At 34.9% G+C, this 13,289-nt stretch overlaps 1 long non-coding RNA gene and 1 pseudogene across 1 annotated transcript; one reads left to right on the plus strand and one right to left on the minus strand.

Annotated features, from left to right (window-relative positions):
* The first annotated feature begins 5,511 nt into the window (after nt 1–5,511).
* LOC127849044 (uncharacterized) lies at nt 5,512–6,433 on the plus strand (annotated as a pseudogene).
* A 3,736-nt stretch (nt 6,434–10,169) lies between these two features.
* Nucleotides 10,170–12,711, minus strand: LOC127848202 (uncharacterized). Its single transcript, XR_008034408.1, has 2 exons — nt 12,153–12,711; nt 10,170–11,728 (listed from the first exon to the last, which is right to left on the minus strand). It is a non-coding gene; the product is annotated as an uncharacterized LOC127848202 (long non-coding RNA).
* Nucleotides 12,712–13,289: the final 578 nt, after the last annotated feature.

Consider the following 13,289-nt stretch of genomic DNA (forward strand, 5'->3'; position numbering starts at 1 on the left):
GATAGCTATAACTGGAATAAGTTAACAGTTGAGAGAAAGAATGATGGTACTAGTATGAACAGTGATACAAAGAAGTTATGTAACAAAGAGTGTAATATTTTACAGCTACATAATGCTTGTCAGACAACTAATAAAGATGTTGTTTTGATAAGTGCTGTTAATATTCCAAGTACAAGTTCAAATAATAGTCAAACTACAAGTAGAGAAGATGATGGTATGGTTATTGAAGAATTAGATTTAGTACAGATACAAGACAGTGATAGAAATTTAAAGTTAGTGAAAGATATGATTTTAGAAGGTGTAAAACCTACTTGGCAAGAAGTCTCAAAATATGATGTTGAAGTAAAGTATTATTGGGCAAGATTGGATTCATTGGTAGTAAAGAATAATGTGTTATACAGGAAATGGGAAGATACAAATTGTAAGGAGAAGTTTAAGTTATTAATTTTGATACCAAGGTCACAAAGAGAGGACGTACTTAAACAGTTACATAACAATAAAACAGCAGCTCACTTTGGTGTAAAGAAAACCCTAAGGAAGGTTCGAGATCGTTATTTCTGGTATGCTTTGAGAAAAGATGTAGAAAACTGGTGTAAGACTTGTGATGTTTGCAATAGTAGAAGAGGTACTTTGCGGAAACCTAAAGCTCCTTTGACCACATATAATGTTGGTTATCCAAATGAAAGGATTGCTATTGATTTTATGGGTCCACTTGTCAAAACAAAAAGTGGAAATAAATAAATGATAGGGTGGAGCTTATTTTTTAACTTTTGAATTATGATCTTTTCACCCTCTTATTTTGTTCATATGTATGAAAAAACAAATCTGTTAAAATATGACCACAATAGAACAATATTTAGAGGTAGCTCAATGGTTGTGAAGTTTCAAGAAATCTTAACATGCAGTGTTGTATGACCTTTTTTGTACGCTTAGTGCCAAGATAATAATTCTTGCAATAAATTTAAAGCCCATTCATAAAACACCAATCAAATTGGCATTTTCAATTCACATCACAACTACCCATTGTTAAAGATTACTACCAAGTACCAATAATCTAGATGTTTATACATTATTGATTTTCCCAGACTTGTATGCTTACATACAGTGTCACAGTGGTTACTGCAGCATAGTTGCTTGAATCATTTATGTGACATGTTGTTATTTAAAATCATTTATATGAAATGTTTTAAAGATGATTTCTGTTATGTTTGTGCTTGACAACTGAAGTGAAACCTGGTGTCCAGCCTAAGCTCAATTATGACATTTTGGTAAGTAAATAATTTAATTAATTTTTGTTTGAAATGCTTTAAATCAGAATTAGTAATATGAGATAAACAACATTCTACATCCTAAATTTAATCAGTCACTTAAGCTTATTTATTACATGTAAATGGTCAGTGTCCTGTCTAGTGTGTACAAATGGGAGGTATCTGAGAAGCAAAATACAATTTTGCAGTTTTTTTTCCAAATGGTCTTAACAATTCCTTTGTTTTAAATTCAGATCGAAGATATTTTTGAAAATGTCTACCGTGGCAAAAGCAAGGTCTAAGACTGAATTGTATCTCCTTGGTGACTCTGTATCTGAGTTAACAGGAAGCAAATTGCCGTCCTTGCGTATGGCTCTTAGTCACTTCCTTCATCACCATATTGATCTTAAGGAGACAATAAGACAATCGTCAGATGTCACCATCAAGAAAATAGCGCAGTTCTGGAATAAAGCAAGAATCCCTATGAGGGATCATCAACACTGCCAAGCCAAACTTGAGCAGACTTTTGAAGAATGGCGACTTCTAAAAAAGAACAAAGCTAGAAAGTCACCAACACAACTTGCAAGAGAGATGGCTTTTGTTTCCAGGCGAGAAGATCTTTTTGATATTGCTCATGCTGATGCTCTGGCCACAACATTGGTATTACAAGAAGACAAGGATTTCTTGTTAGCCCAGCGAGAAAAGGAAAGAAGGGGGGTGATGGCTAGATTAGATTCAAAGCTTGCTGCGAATGAGAAAAGAGCATCTGGACGAGAGGAGACACTACGTGCCAGGCGGCATCAAATGGAACACATAAAACAGGCTGCAGCTTCTACTGCCGAGCTGATAGCATCTGAATCTGAGACTAGCTCTTCAGATGGTGAAAAGCTGGAAACTTGCAACACACAGAGTGAGGGGACTGTTATGGACATCACACGTCATACACTGAAAAGAAAAAGGGGGCGTAAACCTGTCATAACTCCAGAACTTGCAGCTGCTCTAGACCGCACAAACGTGTCTGACCGCAAGGCTGTATTTGTTGTAGCGGAAACAGCAAAAAGCTTGGGACAAAATATTAATGAACTTGCTCTGAACAGAGACTCGATTCGCCGAAGAAGAGTCGAATACAGAGGCCAAAGAGCTGCAAAAATTAAGGCAAATTTTCAGGGTAACACTCCTCTTGTTGTTCATTGGGATGGGAAACTGATTCCTGATCTAATTGGGAAGGAGAAGGTTGATGGTCTCCCTATATTGGTTTCAGGACAAGGCGTGTCTCAGCTTCTTACAGTTGCCAAGCTTCCATCTGGAACAGGTGTGGCTCAGGCTTCAGCTGTCGTTGAAGCCATTCAAGACTGGCGCATAGCGGATAGGATCCGGGCTATGTGCTTTGACACCACCAGCTCAAATACAGGTCGAATTGCTGAAGCATGTGTCCTTCTTGAGCAGAAGCTTGAAAAGGAGCTCCTATTGCTGGCTTGTAGGCACCACATTATAGAACTGATAATTGGTGCAGTGTTCAAAGTATGTATGGGTGCCACAACTTCTCCAGAAGTTCCACTTTTCAAACGGTTCCAGGAATACTGGAGATTCATTGACACAGCAAAGTTTGAACCTGGCATCGCAGATGATCATGTGGCTGGTCTTGTTCAAGACGTGCGAGAATGCACCATTGAATTTGCTAACAATTACCTTAAACAGAGTCTGCCAAGAGATGACTACAAAGAATTCTTGGAACTTGTGACTGTGTTTCTGGGTGCTGCTCCTGCGCGAGGAGTGCATTTCATGTTACCTGGTGCTATGCACCATGCCCGCTGGATGTCCAAAGTCATATACAGTCTAAAGATCTGGATCTTCAAGTCTCAGTTCAAACTGACTCCAGCAGAAAAAAGAGGATTGTGTGATGTGTGTGTGTTTGCAGTGCGTGTCTACCTGCAGGCCTGGATCTCCGCCCCTCTGGCATCATGCGCTCCATACAGTGACCTGCTGCTTCTGAAGTCACTACTTGCATACTCATCAATCCATTCAGTTATTGCAAAGTCAACTGCACAAAAGTTTTCGAAACACTTGTGGTATTTATCACAGGAACTTGTTGGCTTGGCCTTCTTTGATAGTCGTGTCAGTTCTTCTACAAAGAGACTGATGGTAAGTGCCATCCAGAATGAGGTCCATGAGTTTGATCATTCCAAGCGACTAACTGTTGATCTGAATTCATTCGAGGACAAAAACTTGGAAGACTTTGTCACAGCAAAGTCAATGAATCTGATACAAATGCTGGAACTTCCACATGGATTTTTCGCAGTTGATCCAGACTTGTGGCAGGACAGAGATGATTTCAAGCAGGCCTGCGATGCAGTAGTCCCTTAAAGTTGTCAATGACCAAGCTGAGCGTGGAGTGGCTCTCATTCAAGAATACAGTGGGTCTTTAACATGTGATGAAACTCAGCTGCAATTCCTTCTTCAAGTTGTTGAGGACCATCGTAGGTTGTATCCCGATAGCAGGAAGCAAACTCTGTCCGGGCAGCCATGAATGCAACAAAATCTAGATTTCCCGGGATGTTGTTAGACTGAGATTATCATTTGTTGTCAAAACTGAACAAGAATTCACTTTTGTAATGTTGAAAGTACACACTTTGTTATTTAAAATAAATTCAGAGAGAAACTCATTAACGTTGTGAATTTTGTTGCTTTTTTACCATTTTGATAAATTTTGAGGCACTTGAGCTACCTCTAAACACAATAATTTATTGCCCAAACTTTGAAAAACGTGTTTTTATATGATATCGAACAGATTAGGAGGGTGAGATGGGCAAAAATATGTCTTTAATTTTTTTATGTTATTTAAGCTCCACCCTAATATATGATGGTTGTAGGAGATGTATTTAGTAAATGGACTGAGTGTTATGCTATTGAAAATTTAGAATCTTTTACAGTTGCTAAAACCTTAGTGAATAAATATATAAGTAAATGGGGATGTCCATTAATTTGTCACACTGACCAAGGAAAAAGTTTTGAGTCAAAGTTATTTTTAGAAGTATGTCAACTATTAGGCATAGAAAAACAAGATCTTCTTCTTTTCATCCTCGAGGAAATGGTTTTATAGAAAAACACAATTCTACCATAATCAACATGCTCTCACCTTATGTTTCTTCAAATCAAGATGACTGGGATGAACACATTGATTTAGTACTCATGGCCTACAGGTCATCTGTTCAGTCATCATCAGGATTTTCACCAGCAATGTTACATCTTGGTAGAGAATTAAGGTTACCAGTTGACATGATGTTCGGTGCCACTGAAAAAGATGAAGCTGAAATAGAACATTCAAAAACACAATATGTCACAGATTTAGAAAAGCGATTGCTCATTATTTATGATATGGCTAGAAATAACATGGATATTGCTAAAGAAAGCATGAAAGTAAACTATAATGTTCATTTAAATTACAAAATCTATAATGAAAATGACTTGGTATGGTATTACCATCCTGTGAAAAAGAAGGAACTTAGTAGTAAATTTCTTAGACCATGGACTGGCCCTTGTAAAATTATAAACAAAGTTAATGATATTCTTTATAGAATTAAAACCGGCCCAAGGACAAAAGCAAAAATTGTCCATCATGATAGACTTAAACCTTATAAAGAAAAATTAATACCTGATTGGTAGTGGACTGTGATCTATAGCTCTGTGTTAAAATACTGTGCAACCTAAAGAAAAAAAAATAAAAAAAAATAAATATATATATATATATAGAAGAATGATATTTTGTTTACAGCAAAAGTTTCGATGCGGGTTATGCGAGGATTTATTTTTCCCTGCCCAGAGACCCTGCCTTGCGCATCTCAAAGAACAACACAGTGGAATAAGTTTCAAGTGCAAGTTGTGTCGGAAAATCTTCAGAAGAAACGATAACCCCCACCAATGTCGAGCCACAAAAGACGATTTTTATCAATTTAACCAGCTAAACGGAAATAAGGGGCAAGATGCGGAGAGATATATGGAGATATTTATGAAGAAAGCTACGGAGGATTGGTGTGTAGACATAGAGAAGAAAAAGATGGAAGAAAAAGAAAAGTTGAATATTTTATTGGAGGAATTGGAGGTGAGCGAGGACGATGAAAATGAGACTGATACTTTTGAAAGTTTCCAGAAAATGAGTTGGGAGAGCGAGGTTTTATAATATGAACTGGACCAATTGGAAAGAAAAGAAATAGAATCAGAAGAAAACAGGAAGAAGGAAGAAAAACAAAAGAAGGAAGAAGAAGAAATGAAAAAGAAAAATGATGTAATTATGAAGGAAGAAGATAGGAAAAAGAAGAAGGAAGAAGAAATAAAAGAAGAGCAGAAGAAAAAGGAAGAAAAACTTAAGAAGGAAGAAGCAGAACTGAAAAAGAAAAATGATGTAATTATGAAGGAAGAAGAGAGGAAAAAGAAGAAGGAAGAAGAAATGAAAGAAGAGCAGAAGAAAAAGGAAGAAAAACTTTAGAAGGAAGAAGCAGAACTGAAAAAGAAAAATGATGTAATTATGAAGGAAGAAGAGAGGAAAAAGAAGAAGGAAGAAGAAATGAAAGAAGAGCAGAAGAAGAAGGAAGAAAAACTTAAGAAGGAAGAAGCAGAACTGAAAAAGAAAAATGATGTAATTATGAAGGAAGAAGAGAGGAAAAAGAAGGAGGAAGAAGAAATGAAAGAAGAGCAGAAGAAGAAGGAAGAAAAACTTAAGAAGGAAGAAGCAGAACTGAAAAAGAAGAATGATGTAATGATGACGGAAGAAGAGAGGAAAAAGAAGAAGGCAGAAGAAATGAAAAAAGAGCAGAAGGAGACGGAAGAAAAAGCTTTAAAAGCGGAAGTAGTTCGGGAAAAAGAGCAGGAAGGAAAGAAGAAAGAAGAAAAAACATCTGAAAAACGGAAAAATATTATTGAAACCGAAAACATAAACAAAAGACAAAAACTATACATGCTGGACACAACAGACGAAACTACCGTTAATGTGGAAGAACTGGTCGAGGTAGAGGCGAAAATCCAGGAGCTTAGAAGGATGAGGAGGACCTTGGTGGCCGAAAGGACCGAGTGCACGGCTTACCATGAGGGAGGTTACCTGTACGAAATACAGACATTCTTAAGAAAATAAAAAATATAAAAAGTGCACTAACAATATATAATTAAAAAGTGTTTTTGTTTGTGTTAGTATTGTGTTGTAATAAAAAAAAACATTAATATGTTTTAATTGTTTAAATAACTGTTTAAAGTTTAAATATTATTCATATATTGGAACATATTGTTTAAATGACATTTTCCTGTTTTATTTGTTGTATACTGTCATTAAATAATTGTCATAATAGCATTTTATGTGTGATATTATTATATTATTATTGATAGCATTATCAATGTTTTGTCACAAGGTCATTTTGTTCAGGTAAATATAATGTGACATCATATATTTGACACATGTTTGTTTAAATATATTGTAACATTTATTAAAAATAAATGTGATGTGGTTTATCATAACATTATCAAAGTTTTGTCAAAAGGTAATTTTGTTCATGTAAATATTATGTGACATCATAAATGTTGACACAGTTTTTTTAAATATATTGAAACATTTATTCAAAATACATTTTATGTCATTGTAATTTATGTAATTTAAAATAGTATACTTACCTTATGGTTGATGTGTTGTCCACAAGAATTGGGACAATTCTTCAAGGTGAGGGTACTGCTAGGCCGTTACCCCACCCAGTTGTTATTGTATTGCGTAATTTAAATAAGGTTCGTTTCCGATTAAATATAATAATCAAAGTTAGAATTTATATGTAACATTAAAGATAAATATCTTATTAATTTATTTAAAGTCATACCATTGTTAAACTTGTGTATTTGTCCACGATTTAACTAATTATTGTTGTTCGCGCTTGCATCCTATTCATTCATTAAAATCCGCCATTTCGTATGACGTTCATTGGTAGGTATTTTTACTTTAACGGTCGTCACATGTCATTGACGTCACGACGGTTTTAGTATAAATAGCGGGGTCAAACGTAAACAAGTTTCACTATCGAATACAGCTTAAACGGAGAAAGATCAAAATTGAAAAGATACTTTAACTACTTCAGATTAATATTAACATTTTAAAAGGGTTTGAAAAGTCGTGAGATGCAGGTACGAATATTTGTATTATTGTTTGCATACGATATTTTGATATATGTTTTTGTTATGACAATGATCATAATGATGAAACTGAAAGTAAAAGTACAGAAACTTTTATAACCTTTGTTTTCTTTGTTATACGGCATAACAATATTAATCATGTTTAGAACACTATTCAATTCACTCTGACCGCGAAAAAATTATATTTTATACTTTTGTTTACTGATAGTAAATTCTAATAGAATGTTGTGTTTTTATGTTTAGTTCATTGATGAGGCTCACTCTGCAGTTGCCTGATGGAAAAAGGATTTCCTTCCATGTTGATGAGGAGACGTACAGGCTTGTTGTAGATGAAAAGGGTTTTTACCAAGGAATAAAACTTAGCCAGAAATGATCTGACTTTCTTAATCCTATTCAGTTACTAACTAGGTCAGGTCTTACTCTGCCTAGTTATATTTATTTGTTAAAGAAAGTCTAAACGATGTGTGCGCTCATTTAGAAATGTATTAAATAAAACAATAATAACTGTACATAAATTACACATTCCCCACAAATCAACTTTCTAAATCATGTATTTTGTTTATCACAGTGACTACAACTTACAACTATTGCGTAGCCAAGAGCTAAAAATATGCGCCATGAGCTAAAAATAATTGACATTGGGATACCAGATCTACATTTTGTTATCCAGATCAGTCCGTAACAATTTGCTGTTTGATATGCGTATTATAGTTTAAAGCTGTATTTCATGGTGTTCTCTAACTTGCAAATTGGTTTTAAATTGATTTGAATTTGAATTTCAAAAACATGCTGTCTCTGAATTTCAATAGTATAAGAGTACTAAACAACAAATATATATGCAATCAACACATGTATTGTAGCGTACAAATTCAATTGATTTTGAAAAAAATTCTCGAATGCGGATTGTTCTAGATGGTTTTTTTAAAATTTCGGTTTGGGATACGAATACACATACCGGCTATCAACCTTGTCAAAGTTGTGATATATTTAATCCAAAACGTTTTTAAATATTAGCAGAACATAATTATCCCCCGCCATAGGCGGAGGGATATTGTTTTGGCGTTGTCCGTCCATCCGTCCGTCTTTCCGTCCGTCCGGCACTTTTGTGTCCGGAGCCATGTCTTGGAAGTTCTTTGGCGGATTTCATTGAAACTTGGTATGAGTATATATATGGTGAAGAGGATGATGCACGCCAAATGGCATTGTACACCATCTGTTAATAATTGAGTTATGGCCTTCGTATCTTGAAAAAATAATGCTTTTTTGAGTGTCAAATATAACACTTTTGTGTTGTGAAGCATATTGGCGGGGCATATAAATTCAATGAATTTACTTGTTTCACTTATTTCAACGATATGCCACCACTTGTTTATGCTATTCACATAGACACGTTTCTATATAGTAATTCTGATGCATGGCGTATGAATATGCCTTTGTATTATATAGTATTATTGTAAACAGTTTATGTAAATATGTAATGGTGCCCATGTCTTGCAAAAAATAAACTATCTATCTATAACTCATACGTTTTAGTGAGCGTAAGACCGGTTTAACACCCACCCCACCCTATCTTAACTTTTCATTCACTGTTCCAGGGCAATGGCCCTCGCTTGAATAATTGTAATATTTAATTTGTTATTCGTTTTAAAGTTTCCCGATTACGTGTAATATAAGCTGATGGTTACAAGAATAGGTGTTCTGAAAATCTCTATCGAATATTATTAAAACTATGTAAAACACATAAACACTTATCTGCTTAATACTTAAACATTCAAGAACAAAAAATAAGAAGAAATAGTTAAATAAAATAAAAGAAGAGAAAAATTAAAATGGCATGATGTGAAAAGCACTTTACAAAAATAACCACATACAATAAACAAGGATGAAACCTGTCACTTAAACGTTAACTTGATAATTCGCAATGCGGTGACGAAAGTAAACATGCAATGTCGCACATTTATAAATGTGAAAACAGCTTTAAGACATTCATTTTAACGAATACTTTATACTTTTAAGAACAATATGATTTTATTGTGAGGCATAAAGGCGGAATAACGTAGAACGGAACTGAACACATTTTTTGGAAGATAATAATTTATTTCTCGGATTTATTAAAACATATCGAACCTCAACATTGAAACCATGGCATGGCCAATTACTGCAAGAAATGAGACTGAAATACAAATGCGCTTTGAATTGTTTAGGTTCCTTACGTTTATGACGTTTCCTCTCAACGCGAATGTGAGCGGCCTTACATTGGCCGGCCGTGGTTTCTTCTATACAGGGATTGGCGTTCTAGTGCGATGCTTTAGTTGCCATAGCAACTGGCAGACGGACAGGGTCATGTTTGGTAATTCCATGCACGAGGCGGACTGCGCGTTCATGCTCGGTACTGACACACAAAATGTACCAATGCATCCTCACTCAGGTCATGACCAACAAGAAGCCAATAGAAACCGTCTGCTTAGTCCGATTGGACATGGTTCACGCTATATCAATGACCAAATGGCTGGTATGTTATTTCCTACAATATTTGCATTATCTCTATTACAACTACTTAAGAAATAGAAAACCTCACTGTGGGTCCTATGGCAGAATAGTGACCAGCCAGGCACACCCAAATAGTATATGGACCTCAGCCGAAGGCTGGTCACTATTTTGCCATTGGGCCTGAATTGAGGTTTTCTATTTCTTATATTATACCGAAAATTTTTGTGCAGATATTAAATGTCAATAGAAATATAAAAAAAGAACACAATATAAATTTCATAAATATTTATCAGTAACTATTAATAATATGTACCGCATTATTGTTGTGCGCGAGTTGTCTCCCTGCGAAAAATGGACACGGATAATTTCGCTTCTTTATACAAAATTCATTTTTATTGTGAAGCATCTCACATATTGAGATACATTTTATATAGAGATAACTGCTTATATCACAGATAACAAGTTGCAAAACATTCATCCCGAATAAAACATTTAATTTTTTGAATTTTTTATGATGTGATTAATGATATAAAACACACACTCGTGACCTGCCAAACGAATCGTTACTATTAGTGATATCAACGGTATTATTGCTGTGCGCGAGTTGTCTCCCTGCGAAAGTTGGACACGGAAAATCTCGTTTCTTTATAAAATAATTTTGAATGTAAAGAATTGCATACATTGAGATACATTTTATATAAAAATATCTGCTTTTATTACAGACAACATGTTTCAAAATATTGATCTCAAATAAAGCATTTAATTTTGTATTTTTTAAGATGTGATGAATAATTAAACAAGAGGGCCATGATGGCCCTGAATCGCTCACCTGACTAACCTTACTTCATTAACTTTAATTCTATCAGATCCAAATACAATGCTTAGCCAGATTTCATTAATTAATACATTGACAAAATTTCATTAAGACATGATGAAAACTGTGACCCTTTTCATCTACACAAGGTTTTACTAGAATTGGCCAGGTGACCTAATTTTTCACCCCAGATGACCCATATACGATCCAAAATCAAATATTATCAAGATAAACATTCTGACCATATTTCATTTAGAGTTGCGTTTGTTTATATTGCGCGAAGTTTTTTCAAATTTGTGCGGGCAATTTCGTCTCTTTTATTAATATTCTTTATGGAATAATGTCCGCGTCTTTTTTCCAATTCTGCAATTTTGCACTTAGCTAAGTTGATGTTCTTGTTTAGTTTATTTAAATTCTTGTTTTGCTCAGCACACAAATATATTGTCATTTTATAACATTTTGTATTGTCCGAATCATCATCACACTCGAAATTTGTTTGACAAGACACTGACTGTTTTTTTTCTTGATTTAGGAATGTTTCAGATGAACTACTCAACTAGGCGGCGGGGAAGTAGGCCATGAAATTTCAGTCATGGTTTTGCACACAGTCAAATCAACGTTTTCATTGGGAACATTACTGCATGTTTTGGCAGGCACCATTTGTTCAAAATGTTTAATGTCTGTGAATTCTTGTTTCAACAACTCTGGCAGAGTTTTTGCACATTTTAGTTGTTTTTATGTTGCAGTTTCTTTTTGTGTTCAGACAGACGCTGACTTTTCATAGTAACTGCATGTTCCTTACAGTTTATTAATGCTTCATACAAGAAAGCCAACAAACCGACAAGTTCACTGCTGTGAATATTTTTATTCTTTGCAATCTGCCATATTTCTAAAACTGCTCCATTAGTGAGTGTTAGTTTCTGGAAGTTGTCAGGTTTGCTGCGCAGAATTGAAACTGTGATGCCCAGTGCTTGACAGTAAAGTCCAGGGTAGTTCTGGGTCCCCATCATTACATCTAAAATTGAAAAGATAAAATCACACACATGATTCAGCTTTTTGTGCAATAAATAACGTAAACGTAATCGAGTTTGCTTGTTAACAGTAAGAAACATTTTTCCAATTTTTGGTACGAAAGTGATCGCAAATAATTTGCAATTTTGGTTTTACATCGGAACATCGTTATTATCTACTTCATTAGCGGAAACAAATAGACGTAATAATTTAATGACTAGTTTTTACGAAAATTACTTAAAATATGTTTGACTGATTGTTTTCTATATTCCGTTCGACTGCAAACATTTAATGACTACGACTCGTAGTACGAGCCGAAAAATGGCTTGGTGACGAATGCACTTTCGTTTTTCTTGAAGACTATTTATAATAAATATATAGAGATTTATTGATATTAAATGAAATAATTCAATTATTAATTTACTTACTAATCGATTTTTATTCCATCATAACGCTTCAACATTCCAATAATCGAACGTAAAGATTGTTTCTGATTGTAAACTATATGCAATGCGAGTGTAAGCAAAATGGCGGCTAACCTTCGACTCGACTGGAGGTTATATTACACTAACTCCGATTCCCATAGGGTCCCATTATAAAACTGACAACTTTCCCAGCATTTTTCTTGCCTTTTCGACGTATCAATTTTTCCGAACCTGGTATCATTTTAAAGATGGATCTGTCCTCTTCCAATAACTGCAATCAAAAACATACCGTCTCGCAACTTCTAAGAAGGTAAATCGATGTCGAATGAACCCACCGTAGAAAAACGTGTTTCGGAATCCTAATTTCGACAAAAGCCCCACACAATAGAAAACACACCCTCAAAAGTTCATCTTTTAAGTTAGCTTCCAATCCAAGGCATCAAAGTACTCCAGACACATACAGGATATTACCAATAATCACAAAAGACATGTCTCACATTGTTAAATGGCTTATATTTTAGAAGAGAAAAGGAACTCTTTAGAAATAGGCACTTCTTTCGAAATGGACCACGGAGGGATGCACAATGATTTAGTGTAATGTAACCTGGAATTTTCAACCAAGGGCGCGTTTTCAAAGACAAATGCGACGCGATAAAAACCGTTTGCGAATATTATTTTTGGTATCAAAATAAAGTTTAGAATGTCTAGTTTATGCATATATTTGTAATATTTCGAAATACTGACGAAATTTTCGGCAATTTACGATAAACTTTGGGACTTATTTTCTCGGCGTAGGAAGGTCATACAGTAATTTTACAAACACCTGCATAAAGCTCGTTCATTGGTCTATAAAAATAGTCTGTAGGTTACAATATACCAAAAGATTTCCTACACAAATTCAATGTAAAAGCAATAACTTCAACAAAAAATAAAGTCAAACTTTTGCGCATAGAGACCCCCATAACCATACCTTTTCTTAAAGATTATTCCAAGCCGCAATGATTTAGACAATAAAAAAGGGGGGGTCATGATTTTTGCAAGAAAGAACTCGATGCGAATCAGCGGTCACTGTTTAACAGCCATCAATTTACCAGGTTCGTACCAGTGGATGAGGGTTTCCCGCCATATGTCAAAGTCTCA

Source organism: Dreissena polymorpha, chromosome 10, assembly GCF_020536995.1.
Source record: "Dreissena polymorpha isolate Duluth1 chromosome 10, UMN_Dpol_1.0, whole genome shotgun sequence".
In the NCBI taxonomy this organism is placed as follows: domain Eukaryota; kingdom Metazoa; phylum Mollusca; class Bivalvia; order Myida; family Dreissenidae; genus Dreissena; species Dreissena polymorpha.